The 12,427-nt window shown below is 36.3% G+C and overlaps 1 protein-coding gene across 1 annotated transcript in view; it reads right to left on the bottom strand.

Annotated features, from left to right (window-relative positions):
• Gabrg1 (gamma-aminobutyric acid type A receptor subunit gamma1) overlaps positions 1–12,427 on the bottom strand; it is a 99,479-nt gene that overhangs the window by 52,416 nt on the left and 34,636 nt on the right. The window lies entirely within an intron of this gene.

Below are 12,427 nucleotides of genomic sequence, written 5' to 3' on the forward strand. Positions count from 1 at the left end.
ACCCAAGGGAGCATATTTAAATCTCACCCAGAAGAAGAAATAGAATAGACAGGGGAAGTGACTGAAGAGCAGCTGTCCTCTGAGAGGCTCCATCTAACAGTAAATAGAAACAGTTGGAGTAACAGTTGTTACTCCATCTAACAGTAAATAGAAACAGCCAAACATTAGAGGAAGTGTAGGGAGTCTTGTGGAAAAGTGGGAGGAGGGAAAGAGGACTTATAGGTAGCAGGAGCTCCATAAAAAGACCAACAGAGCCAACTAACGGGGGCCCAAAGAGGCTTGTGGGGACTGAAGCACCAACCAAGACTGGACCTATGTCCCCTACACAGATGTAGCTGATGGCCAGCTGAGACTTCATGTGGGTCCCCTAGAAAGGAGAGCAGGGTCTGTCTCTGATATGGGCTCTGGTTCCCTGCTTTCTGACCACTTGCCCCTGGCAGGGTTGCCTGGCCAGGCCACAGGGAATGAGTGCTGTGAACTCAGTTCTGATACAACTTAATGACCTGGGCTGGGTGGGCTGGGATGTTTCCCCTATTTTTAAGAACTGTTTTCTCCTACTTCCAATGTCCTACCACAGAGAGCTTCAGACTACCTACCAGTGTATCAAAGCAGATGCTGAGACTCATAACCAAACCTTCGGCAGAGTGCAGGGAATCATATGAAAGAAGGTGGAGTTAGTATGACCTGGAGAGGACAGGAGCTCCACAAGGACCTAATATATCTGAGTACACGGGTCTTATATGAGACTGTAGCTCCAGCCAAGGACCATGTATAGATATAACCTAGAACCCCTGCTCAGATGTAGGCCATGGTAGTTCAGTATCCAAGTGGGTACCCTAGTAAGGGGAACAGGGACTATTTCTGACATGAACTCAATGGCTGGCTTTTTGACCTCCCCCCCACCCCTAAGGAGGAGCAGCCTTGCTAGGCCACAGAGGTGGACATTGCAGCCAGTCCTGAAGATACATAATAAGCTAGGGTCAGATGGAAGGGGAGGAGACCTCGCGTAGCAGTAGCAGTGGACTTGGAAAGGGGCAGGGAGGAGATGAGGGAGGGAAGGTGGGCTTGAGAGGGAATGAGGGAGCAGGCTACAGCTGGGATACAGAGTTAATATACTGTAACTAACATACTGTAACTAATAAAATAAAATAAAATAAAGAACGGTGTTTTCATAAAACCAAAAAAAGAAAAACATTACTAAAAGAAAAAAACTATGTTTGTTTACATAATATGGGCAATTTTCATTTCATCCTATTTGTTTTCCACACTGACAAAAAATATTCCATTAACAATCATGGAATACATATTTTCCAACTATGAGTCCTCTTATATATAATTTGGTAACTTTGTTTTGGTGGTATTTACTCAGGTGTTTTCATCTGTAGCCTTGCAGAAGATGAGAAAATATGAACATGAAAATTAAATAAATTATTTCAGATTAATTTGGAAACTAAGCTTAATGATGATAAGGTACAAAAAAAACAGAATTAAGGAAAAATAAAAGAAATCTGTAACTGCTCTATCACAGTGACTCATTGAACCTATGACTTGTTTTCAGTTTTTACAATTTATATCATGACTGTAGCCTCCCCCCTCATCTACTTCCACTCCTACCCTTCCTCCCTCTCCCCCCCCCATTTTTTTCCCCTAGTCCACTGAAAGAAGGAGGGACTCTTCTCTCCTGCCATGTGACTCTAGCTTTTCAAGTCTCTTCAGGACTGCCTGGATCCTCTTCCTCTGTGACCTGGTAAGGTCTCATTGCCAGGGGAATTGATCAAAGAGCAGGCAACCAAGTTCATGACAGAGGCAGCCCCTGATCCTCTTTCTCAAAAACCCACATGGAGACTGAGCTGTCTATTGGCCACATCTGAGAAGGGGGTCTAGGTTCTCTCCATACATGGTCGTTAGTAGGTGCATCACAGTCACTGCAGGGTCCTCGAGGTCCAGATTATTATTTATTTATGTGTTTGTTTGTTTGTTTTTAACTTTCTTGGTGTCCCTTCCAGGTCCTTCTATCCCACCGTTCTTCCCTAAGACTCCCTGAGCTATACCCAAAATTTGGTTGTGAGTCTCAGCCTCTACTTTGATCTCTTGTTGGGTAGAGCCTTTCAGAGGACCTCTACAGTAGACTCTAGTCCTGTTCCTTCTCTTTCACTACTTCTGGTTTCTATCCTGTTTGTCATTCTCAATGAGATTTAAGCAAAGTCTCTAGGGTCCTCCTTGTTGTTTAGCTTTTTTAGGTCTGTAAATTTTAGTATGATTATCCTATTACATGGTTAATGTTTATAGGTGAAACTATTTAAAATTAAAAGTTTCTTTTTCTTAGCATCATATTATTCATGCAAAGTGGGATACCTACAGCATTTCTATGAGATTTAGAAAGGAAAACATAATAAAGTTCAGTACATTTCTCTAGTTCAGTACTAGAGAAATGCAATTTAGAGGAAAATGATTCTTGGTCCTCATTAAATGATTTCTTAACTCTCAGCACAGATTATGTTTAATTCATCAATACACACAGATATCAAAGATCGTCTCTGCCACAGAGTAGCCATAAATAAGAAGCCATGCACTGACAAGAAAAATTATGTTTCTTACATACAAACACTGAATTAGTTTCATAAAGATACTTTCTAAGCTGAGCTTTTAAATATTCTTTTCTGAGTTGTTATACATTTTCTTTCTTTCTTCCTTCCTTTCTTCCTTCCTTTCTTTCTTTCTTACAATGTAATTACATTTCTCCCTTCTGTTTCCTCCCCCAAAAACCCTCTCATATATCCAGCACTCTTCTTCAATTTCATGACTTCCTTTTTCACTAATCGTTATCACATGCATATTTGCATATATATATATATATATATATATATATATGATCCATCAGTATAATATTGCTTGCATATATGTTTTCAAGGATGACCCTTTGGCATTGGACAACCAATTGGTGTTCCCTTCTCTGTGAAAGATCACCTCTCCTGCTCCAAGCTTCTCTCAGTTGCCTGTAGTTTTTCATAAAGGATTGAGGCCTCATAGGCCTTTCCCTATGGACTTTGACATGTCGACGCTGGGCCCACATTTGGGCTAAATGTACTACTGTAAACATAACCAAGAATGTTAGAGACATCCCAGAAAAGATGAACATACAGAAAGAATAGAGATTCAGGACAACTCAAGAATCCACAGAAGAGAAAGAAGAAAACAACTTATATTTATAAAAAAGGCTTAGCGAGGTCTCTTCTCCACAGCAGGTTCTGACTATCCATTCTCCATTCTTGGGCACTCTTTCCCAGTCTCTTTCATGTTGTTTCAACAGAGTACATATTAAAAAAACTATGATTTGAATATGAACTTTATTTTATAATAATTATTATTTAATCTAAATGTATCTTGAGTCAACTTGTGTTTATTAAGGCAGTTTATTTAAACCAAACTATAATCCTTGGAGAAAGTTTTTACAGACTTTTCTTGTTTTCACAGAATAGTCTTTTTTTTTCTTTTTGTTAATTTTTTTAATCTAGTACAATTTATTCACTTTGTATCCCAGCTGTAGCCTCCTCCCTAATCCCCTCCCAATCCTGCCCTCCCTCCCTCTTCTCCTCCCATGCCCCTTCCCCAGTCCACTGATAGGGGAGGTCCTCCTCCCCTTCCATCTGACCCTAGCCTATCAGGTCTCATCAGGACTGGCTGCATTATCTTCCTCTATGGCCTGGTAAAACTGCTCCCTCCCCCCTCAGACAGAGGTGATCAAAGAGCCAGCCACTGAGTACATGTCATAGACAGCCCCTGTTCCTCTTACTAAGGAGCCAGTTTGGAGACTGAGCTGCCATGGGCTACACCTCCATGAATGGTTCTTGGTTCATAGGAAGAACCATGTTCATAGCAGCTTTATTCGTAATAGCCAGAATCTGGAAACAACCCAGATGTCCCTCAACAGAGGAATGGATACAGAAATTGTGGTATTTTTACACAGTGAATACTACTCAGTAATTAAAAACAAAGAAATCATGAAATTTGCAGACAAATGGTGGGAACTAGAAAAAAAATCATCCTGAATGAAGTAACCCAGAAGCAGAAATACACACATGGTACATACTCACTTATAAGTGGATATTAGACATATAATATAGAATAATCATACTAAAATCTGTACACCTAAAGAAGCTAAACAAGAAGGAGGACCTTGGATAAGATTCTCAATCCTCATTCAGAAAGGTAAACGGGACAGAATAGTCATTAAAACAAGTAAAACATACAATTGACTGAGACAGCTTAGATACATAACTGTTTTTAAATGTTTATGAATTATAATAAATTTAAAAATAATTTAATGAAGCTGAATATATCAGTGTTTGCAAATTGTACAAACCCAATTCCATGCACAAAAAAGCCACCTTTTCTAATCATTCTTTGCAATAACCTTTTTCATATTTTCATCGTAGTCCTTTCCAAATACAAAATTTAGTTACTAAACTATGCTCAAATATGTATTTAATGAATTCAATATCTGAAAATCACTTCTCTAAGGAATTATTTTATCAAAATTGTACAATTATGATCTATTATTCGTCATATGTAACACACATATACATATTTAGATGCCTGAGTCTGATTTAACAAAATATTGCTCACTGATTAAATCAGTCAGGAACTTAAGTTTTTTGAGATTATTTTTTCAGTATTTATTCATTTACTACATATTTGAAAAATCACAACCAAAAGAATATAGTTATTTTATCATTAGAGCCTTAGCCTGTAAACACATTACTGGAATAATTTGAATTGAGATCTGGATAATCAACATCAGTCTCTTAGTGCAATCAAGATAGTTCTGTTGGTTGTAGAGTGAAATAAAAATAGGTACAAATATATGGTGATAACCTCGTATACTTATTATGAAAGTCCTGAAATACTTTAGATGTACGTATACTAAAGGATGCAGAGATGAGAAAAAAATATGGGGAAACAAGTGTTTTAAAATGGAAGCAAAGTCAAACTGGTCATTGCCTTAAAAGAGCTCATAGAAATTATTGAAGAATCCCTTATATTACTAAAGACATTAAGTCTGTGATTGCACATCTTTCAACAAAGAAAACTTAAGGTCCATATCACAGCTTGTACTACCTCACTAAGTTGGAAAAAAAATGTGAATAAGCACTATTGCGGCAGCAAGGATTTAGTTGTAACAACAGAAAAGTCTTGAAGTGGCGTTGGGCATTCCCCATTAAACTTCTTCACACATCCTCTATCCCAAAGTTGTACATGTTATACTTACAAACAAAATATAAAAAGATGCTAGATATTTATGGTAATTTAACAAATCAGCTATTCCAGGAACCAAAGAAGCAGGTTCTAAATGCAAATCTTAAACCAAAACAACTGAAATAATCGTGTCTCAGTAGAAAGGCATGTTCAGTGATAAAATATTTTTAAAACCTGCTTAATTATTGAAATTATTCAATAGTCACTTAATTTTCCATCTTTCCAAGAGAGAAAATATATCTGTTCAAATTCCAAATGACTTTCTGGGCAGACGCAGAACCAATAACAGACAGCTAAAGGAGAAAGAAGTGAGGGAGAGAAAGAAGTGAGAACAAATTCTGTTAAAAATACCTCAAGCACTGACTCACTTTGTACAACTTTTTCTCTGGTTAACAGAATGAAATAAAGATTGTGAAAGAAGGGAGCTAGTAACAAACTTCAGACTGATATGAAAATCCCATTAAAGAGAGCCTGTGAATCATCAATCTGAAGGTACTTAACACATGTTTTGAGACTAGAACAAATAGTAAGAGGAAAGAAGTCTATGACTAAATGTGTTATAAAAGGATATTCTTCAAAACAAGGTGTTTCTGGGCAGAGCACAATGTCAAAAGCGAAAATAGAAACATGCTTTAAAAACTGAATGGAAAGGTGAAAAATAGCAAAAGGAGAAATTATATGTTTCTACAAAGAAACAAAATCCAATAATCTGAAAATCATTCAATCCTCTTCCAAGACAAAGGAAACACCACCAGCAGCCACCAAAGCCGTGAATGTTATGTATGTGACCACATGAAAACATCTATGGGTTAAAACTATGGTAAAATGTCTACATTCAAAAAATAATTAGATGAAAGAATTATTTCAAAAATGATTCTAAAAGTCATTATAATCCAACTTTGGAAGAAGTAGTTACAAACAGTAAGCATTAGAAACCTCACTGAAAGTTTTTCAAACTTGTCTGTATTCAAGTAAGATTTTGGGGAAAATAATAATCACATTGAATCAGGAATTTAGATGGTAAGTCTACCATGCAGACCCTGTTCTTTAAAACAAGAAGTCAGTTGCCTAACTATGTAAAATAGGGCACTATGTAAAATAAGATGGAATGACAAGATGACCAATAAGGAATTCAGTAGAAATTTAGTAATAGAAAGAGAGGTAAATACATGACAAATAAAAGGTAATCAAGTTTGATGGAACGTATTTAAATTAATTCCACAAAGAAAGCAATCAATTGGAATAGTAATAACAACAGAATCATGTGAAATGAATTAATCAACCCATCCTTCTATCTATATCCCTGGTTTTAAAAAAAAATGGAAGAAGAAGAAACAGTTATCTTTAAAAAATACCCTGCCTACAAGATGTACAGGGATAAAGATAGAGACTGAGGGATTGTCCAACTAATGCCTGGACCAACCTAAGACGCACATTATCAGAGAGTGCCAACCCCTGACACTATGCTTACACTGCTAAGTTTGCAGACAGGTGCATGACAGAATTGTTCTCTGACAGACTACCTAGCAGTGTATCAAAACAGATGCTGGGACTCATAGCCAAACATTGGGAGATAACTAGGGAGTCTTGTGGAAAAGTGGGAGGAAAAGGAAAAGGACCTGGAGGTAACAGGAGCTCCAAAAGAAGACCAACATGGACAACTAACCAGGGTCCAGAGGGGCTTGCTGAGACTGAGGCAACACCCAAGGACCATGCATGAACTGGATCTAGGCCTCCTACAAATATGAAGCAGATGGACAGCTTAGACTTCATGTGGTTTCCTTCATAAGGGAAGTGGAGAGTGCATCAGACCAGGACTGCCTAACCGGGTTTTTTATTAAGTCCCCCTGGAGGGACTGCCTTGACAGGCTATAGGGAAGAGGACATGCTCAGAACTGATGCAAATTGATGAGCTGGGGTAGATGAGAAACGGAGTTCCTCTCTTCCTCAGAAAAGGGGAGGAGAAGGAGGGAGGGTGGAATTGGGAGGGGAGGAAGGATGTGACTATAATCAGAATGTAAAGTAAATATAAAATAAATATTAATCACCTCCCCCTGACAGGGGAGCAGCCTTACCAGGCAAGAGAAGAAGACAATGCAGCCAGTCCTGATGAGACCTGATAGGCTGGGGTCAGATGGAAGAGGAGGAGGATCTCCTCTTATCAGTGGACTGGAGGAGGAGCATGTGAGGAAATGAGGGAGAAAGAATGGGATTGGGAGGGGGCTAGAGCTGGGATACAAAATTAATAAATTGTAATTAATAAAATATTAATTAATAAAAATAAGAAAATTAAAAATTAAAAAAATAAAGTTTGGGGGATAAAGTTAACTAAACTGAATAATTCTTGGCATGATAGTTTAGCTATTCTTCTAAAATATTAAAAACATTTAAGGATCCCCCAACTATACTGTCATCACACTTTTCAAAATGAACAAGCCAAACATGCCAGAGGTCAAATATCCAGTCAAGAGAAAACTCAGTAAAGAAAGAGTGAACTCAAACTTTTGTAACTCTATATTCTACAATTAAAGACCAAGTAGATAGAAAAAGTTTACCACTTAAAATTTATGTGAGGAAAAGCAACCCATACAAGGAATGAGTCAGAAAAAAATATATATTAAAAAAAACAAGCAACAAAAGGCTAATCATGAAAAGATTAATTTTTAATTTAATAATGCATAAATAGAATAAAATATTAGACCAGAATGAAAAGCAATTTTAAAATATTGGTTTTTGTGAAGTAGCAGAACATATTAAGACAACTAGACTATTAGTAAATATTATGAAATAAGAATGCATATTAACTGACAAATATGCTCTGATAGCATATTTTGAAAATTTATAAAAATAATGTTTAAAATAAAAATCATGAAGTAGCAGAATGTGTAATGAAGATTGATTTGTGATGTGCTGTATGATAAATATTGCTTGTAATATTAAAAATACTAAGTTTAAATGGAGTAGATATAAAAGAACTATGGGAAAAAATTTAATTACCCTTAGATATCACAAGGTAAATATGAACAAATGGAGTTGGTCCACATCCTTCTTTAGACAATTTCATCTTAGAAAAATGCGAGTTTTCTCAAATTAAATTTATAAATTCAGTACAATTCCTATGAAAAATAAAGATTCTTTAGGACAAATGTATTAGTAGTAAAGTTAATAATTTCAAAAATACACCTAAGAGCAGCAAAAAAATTAAAGACAATGTAGAATTATAAGATGAAATTGTCCTTAAGAGGTATTAATAGAAATATTTTAGCCTCTATATTATATTTAATGTCCATGACTAATGCAGTGTTAATATATAGAAACAATAAACTAAAAAATGAAAAATAGTAAATACTTATATAAGAAAATACCCCAAATAATAAGTAAAATAATAACATGATACTGAGTCAACAGAATCACAATATGGAAAATACAGTTATATTCAGAATTTATACCAAGTTCAGGAATTATTCAATATATATGAGCAAACTAAATATGAAGGGTAAAATTAATTATGACTTATTCATTCACTAGGAACTTTTATTCCATATATATATATATATATATATATATTGCCTAGAAATACATTAAATTAAAAAATTATATGTATTTATAAGGGTTGACAAAGTATGAGAATATATTGCAGAGACATGAGAATCAAATTCTAGGTGTTGGAAAGGGAAGTGGTAAGAAAGAAACGGGGGCTAGAGTGAATGTTGTCATGTTTGTATCTAAGTCAAAACTACAGAACAAAATCAAGCCTCATAGTATATGTATACAAAGAAAGATCTAACAGCATTGATTCTTACGAATGTGTGTAGAAAAATGTGTAATTTTCTACTGTTACCCACCAAGAGGATAAAAATGAATGGCAATGAATAGTAATGAATGCACCTGGGGTTTGGATCTTGAATTCCAAATGTATCTCAAAAAACAAAAATACTAAAGAACTCAGTGTCCTTGAAGGATGAGTAAATTTCAGCACTGGGTCAAGATGTGCTAGAATGTTCTGAGGGGATAAAAAATAAATGAACCATGTTCTAATAAAACAATGGGGACATGGAGACAGACAAAGGAAACAAATTATGAGAGACTCCTGTGGCCGAATGTTTCAATTGTGCAATACAATGAATAATGCCAATGATAGATTATGAAGTGTAAAACAAAATAATTGCTCATGGTCTTTGTTGATGCTAGTAATAATATGCAAGCGCTTGCTAGAGAAAGAGCCAGTGTACCTTATGGTAGAATTACAGTCAATATGGATAGAATGAATAATAACAATACTGAGTGTGTTTGGAAAATAGAGCAGTAGCATATTTCACAGGCTTGACTTCCTGATGATTCTGGAATAAAGGAGAGGAGTGTGCTAAAATAATTTTGCATAGTTTCACAGCACCTACCACATTAAAACATGCTAATCAGAAAAGGGGGAAATAGCACCTTTTAAGAGGAGAAAGTTGGGTGACAGAAGCATACTAACAATGTCAATATCATAAGCAGTAAGTTGGATTATGATGGTGCAGCACCGCATCCTCCTGTTGCAGTGTGCTGAAAGGAACTGCATCACTGCTGTAATATTCTGGGCAAATGGATTAACAAGACTATAATAAAACCATTAGGCGAATACATACTCAAGGCACTCAGCTGGCCAGTGTTCTTTGTCTCTTTCTTTACATTAAAAGGTAATTACAAAATTTTCCACTTTCTCATTTGCTCCCTTCAGTCCTTCCTGTGGATTCTACCTTGCTCTCAATTGAGATAGTTAATGGGATGTCTCCAACAAATCCCTCCACTCGGGGCTCACAGTACTCTGCAGAAGAAGCAGTGGTGAAGCCACAGTAGATGGAGCATGCACAGGGACAGGACTTGTCTGCCCCAAAATGGTGTCCTAGAGCTGAAGTGAGAAGGGACACATGGCCCCACCATAACCCACAAGCCATCTTTGACTGTTAGCCTCTTGCAAATAATAATAATAATAAATGTTTACTCTAAGTGTCATGGAAACTCACCAGTCTTAAGGGAAAGCCCCAAGCCCAGCAGTGGATGTCCAACACAAAACAAACTCAGAGACATCTTTGGAGAATCTCTGTCTTGTAATGCTGTTGGGACATTTTTTTTAAAATTTCTTTACAGGTAATTTCATATTTACTGTCTATGGCTTCCTGTCTGGGACTTTTATGAGATTCCTGTGTGGAAAAGTGTGTCCCTGCATCTATATGTATTTCTTTTTATGTTTTCTTTGGCTTTTTTCTTATTTGGTTGTTTTGTCATATACTAATTTGTTCATTTTATTTACCTTATTGTATTTTGTTTTAGTATTATTTCTCAGAGTCATGTTCTCTAACAAGAGACAGAGTGTGATTACACATGGCAGGGGAGAGGAGGAGGAACTGGGAAGAATAAGCAGAGGGGGAAACCCAAAACAAAATATAATGTATCAAAATATTTTTAATTAAAAATTATTAATGAATCTTTTTGTTATTGTTACACATCTGTATATGTATGTATGTGTGTAAATATGTGCATGCCTAATCATATAAATACATTCTGCTTAGAATGTTTAATGTTTAGTCTTAACTTGCATGTGTACACATTTGATTCTGTTTGTGTGTGTGTGTGTGTGATTTAGAGCTGACCACTTAATCCTGAATAACCAAAGAGGACTATTTTTTCTCTATTAACTTATTAAGGGCATATAAAAACAACATTGCAGGATGCTAGAAATGCATATCGTTAGATATGATGATTTTATAGTAGCCTTGTGACAATGTTCTTCTGATTTCTCATAAATTAGGTTTTTAATGTTATTGAAATCCACATGTAGATATTTTTATTGTCTTTTTTACATTTATTTACCTTTATTTTATGTGCATTTGGTGTTTTGAGGGCATGCATGTCTATGTGAGAGTGTCAGATTCTTAGAGTTACAGACAGTTGTGTGTTGCTTTGTGGGTGCTAGTATTTGAATCCCGGTCCTCTGGAAGAGCAGTCAGTGCTCTTAATGGCTGAGCTATCTCTCCAGCCTCTATTGTCTCAATTTTAATTTGAAATTATTTTAAAACCCTTGGAAAATAGGTAATGACAAGAAATCATGAAATTTGCAGGCCAATGAATAGAACTGGAAAAGATCACCCTGAATGAGATAACATAGACCCAAAAAGACACACATGGTACATACTCATTTGTAAGTGGATTTTAGTCATATAGTACAGGATAAACATACTACAATGCACAGACCCCGAGAAGATAAGCCTGACGGGTATCTTAGGTTTCATGTGGGCCCACTAGTTAGGAGTGAAGGAGATATCTCTGACATGAACTATGTTGCCTACTTTTTGATTAGTTCCCCCTGATGGGACTTTCCTAGAAGACCACAGAGGAGGAAGATGAACTCAGTCCTCAAGTGAATAGATGAGCTGGGGTTTGTGGGTAAGGTGTTCCCCTATTCTTTTTTATTATTATTAATATTATTATCATTTGTTTTTATATTAATTACAGTTTGTTTACTTTGTATCCCAGCTGTAGCTCCCTCTCCCATTCCCTCTCAATCCAACCCTCCTTCCTCATCTCTTCCCGGACCCTCTCTAAGTCCACTGATAGGGGAGGTCCTCCTCCCCTTCCATCTGACCCTTCCCTATCAGATCTCATCAGGACTAGCTGCAATGTCCTCCTCTGTGTCCTAACAAGGCTGCTCTTCCCCAGGGGCGGGGGAGAGGGAGGTCAAAGAGCCAGCCACTGAGTTCATGCCAGAGATAATCCCTGTTCACCTTACTAGGGAAACCTACTTGGATAATGATACATAGCATATATCCCCTATTCTTAAGAATAGGGGAGAGAAGATGAAGGAGGGAGGGTGAGACTGGGAGGAGAAAACGGAGGAGCCTATGACAAAGATGTAAATTTAATTAATTAATAAAAATACTTAGAAAATATACTTTACATCAAAAAGCATTTGAAATATCATGGAAATAGAACCCTTGTAGTATAAGAAGAAAATATAGCAAGCAGAGTGTCTTACAATTTTCTCAAAGGCCCAATCATTCCTGTATATACTAATTAAATGTTAATTAGGCCTCTGACAATCAGAAAAAAAAAAAAAACCAACACAAACTATTGTACATTGTGTCCAAGTCCTGCCAGGGCAACTTTGAATGAATTAAAGTATTCATTATTG

The sequence above is a fragment of the Meriones unguiculatus genome, chromosome 3 (genome assembly GCF_030254825.1).
Source record: "Meriones unguiculatus strain TT.TT164.6M chromosome 3, Bangor_MerUng_6.1, whole genome shotgun sequence".
Lineage (NCBI taxonomy): Eukaryota > Metazoa > Chordata > Mammalia > Rodentia > Muridae > Meriones > Meriones unguiculatus.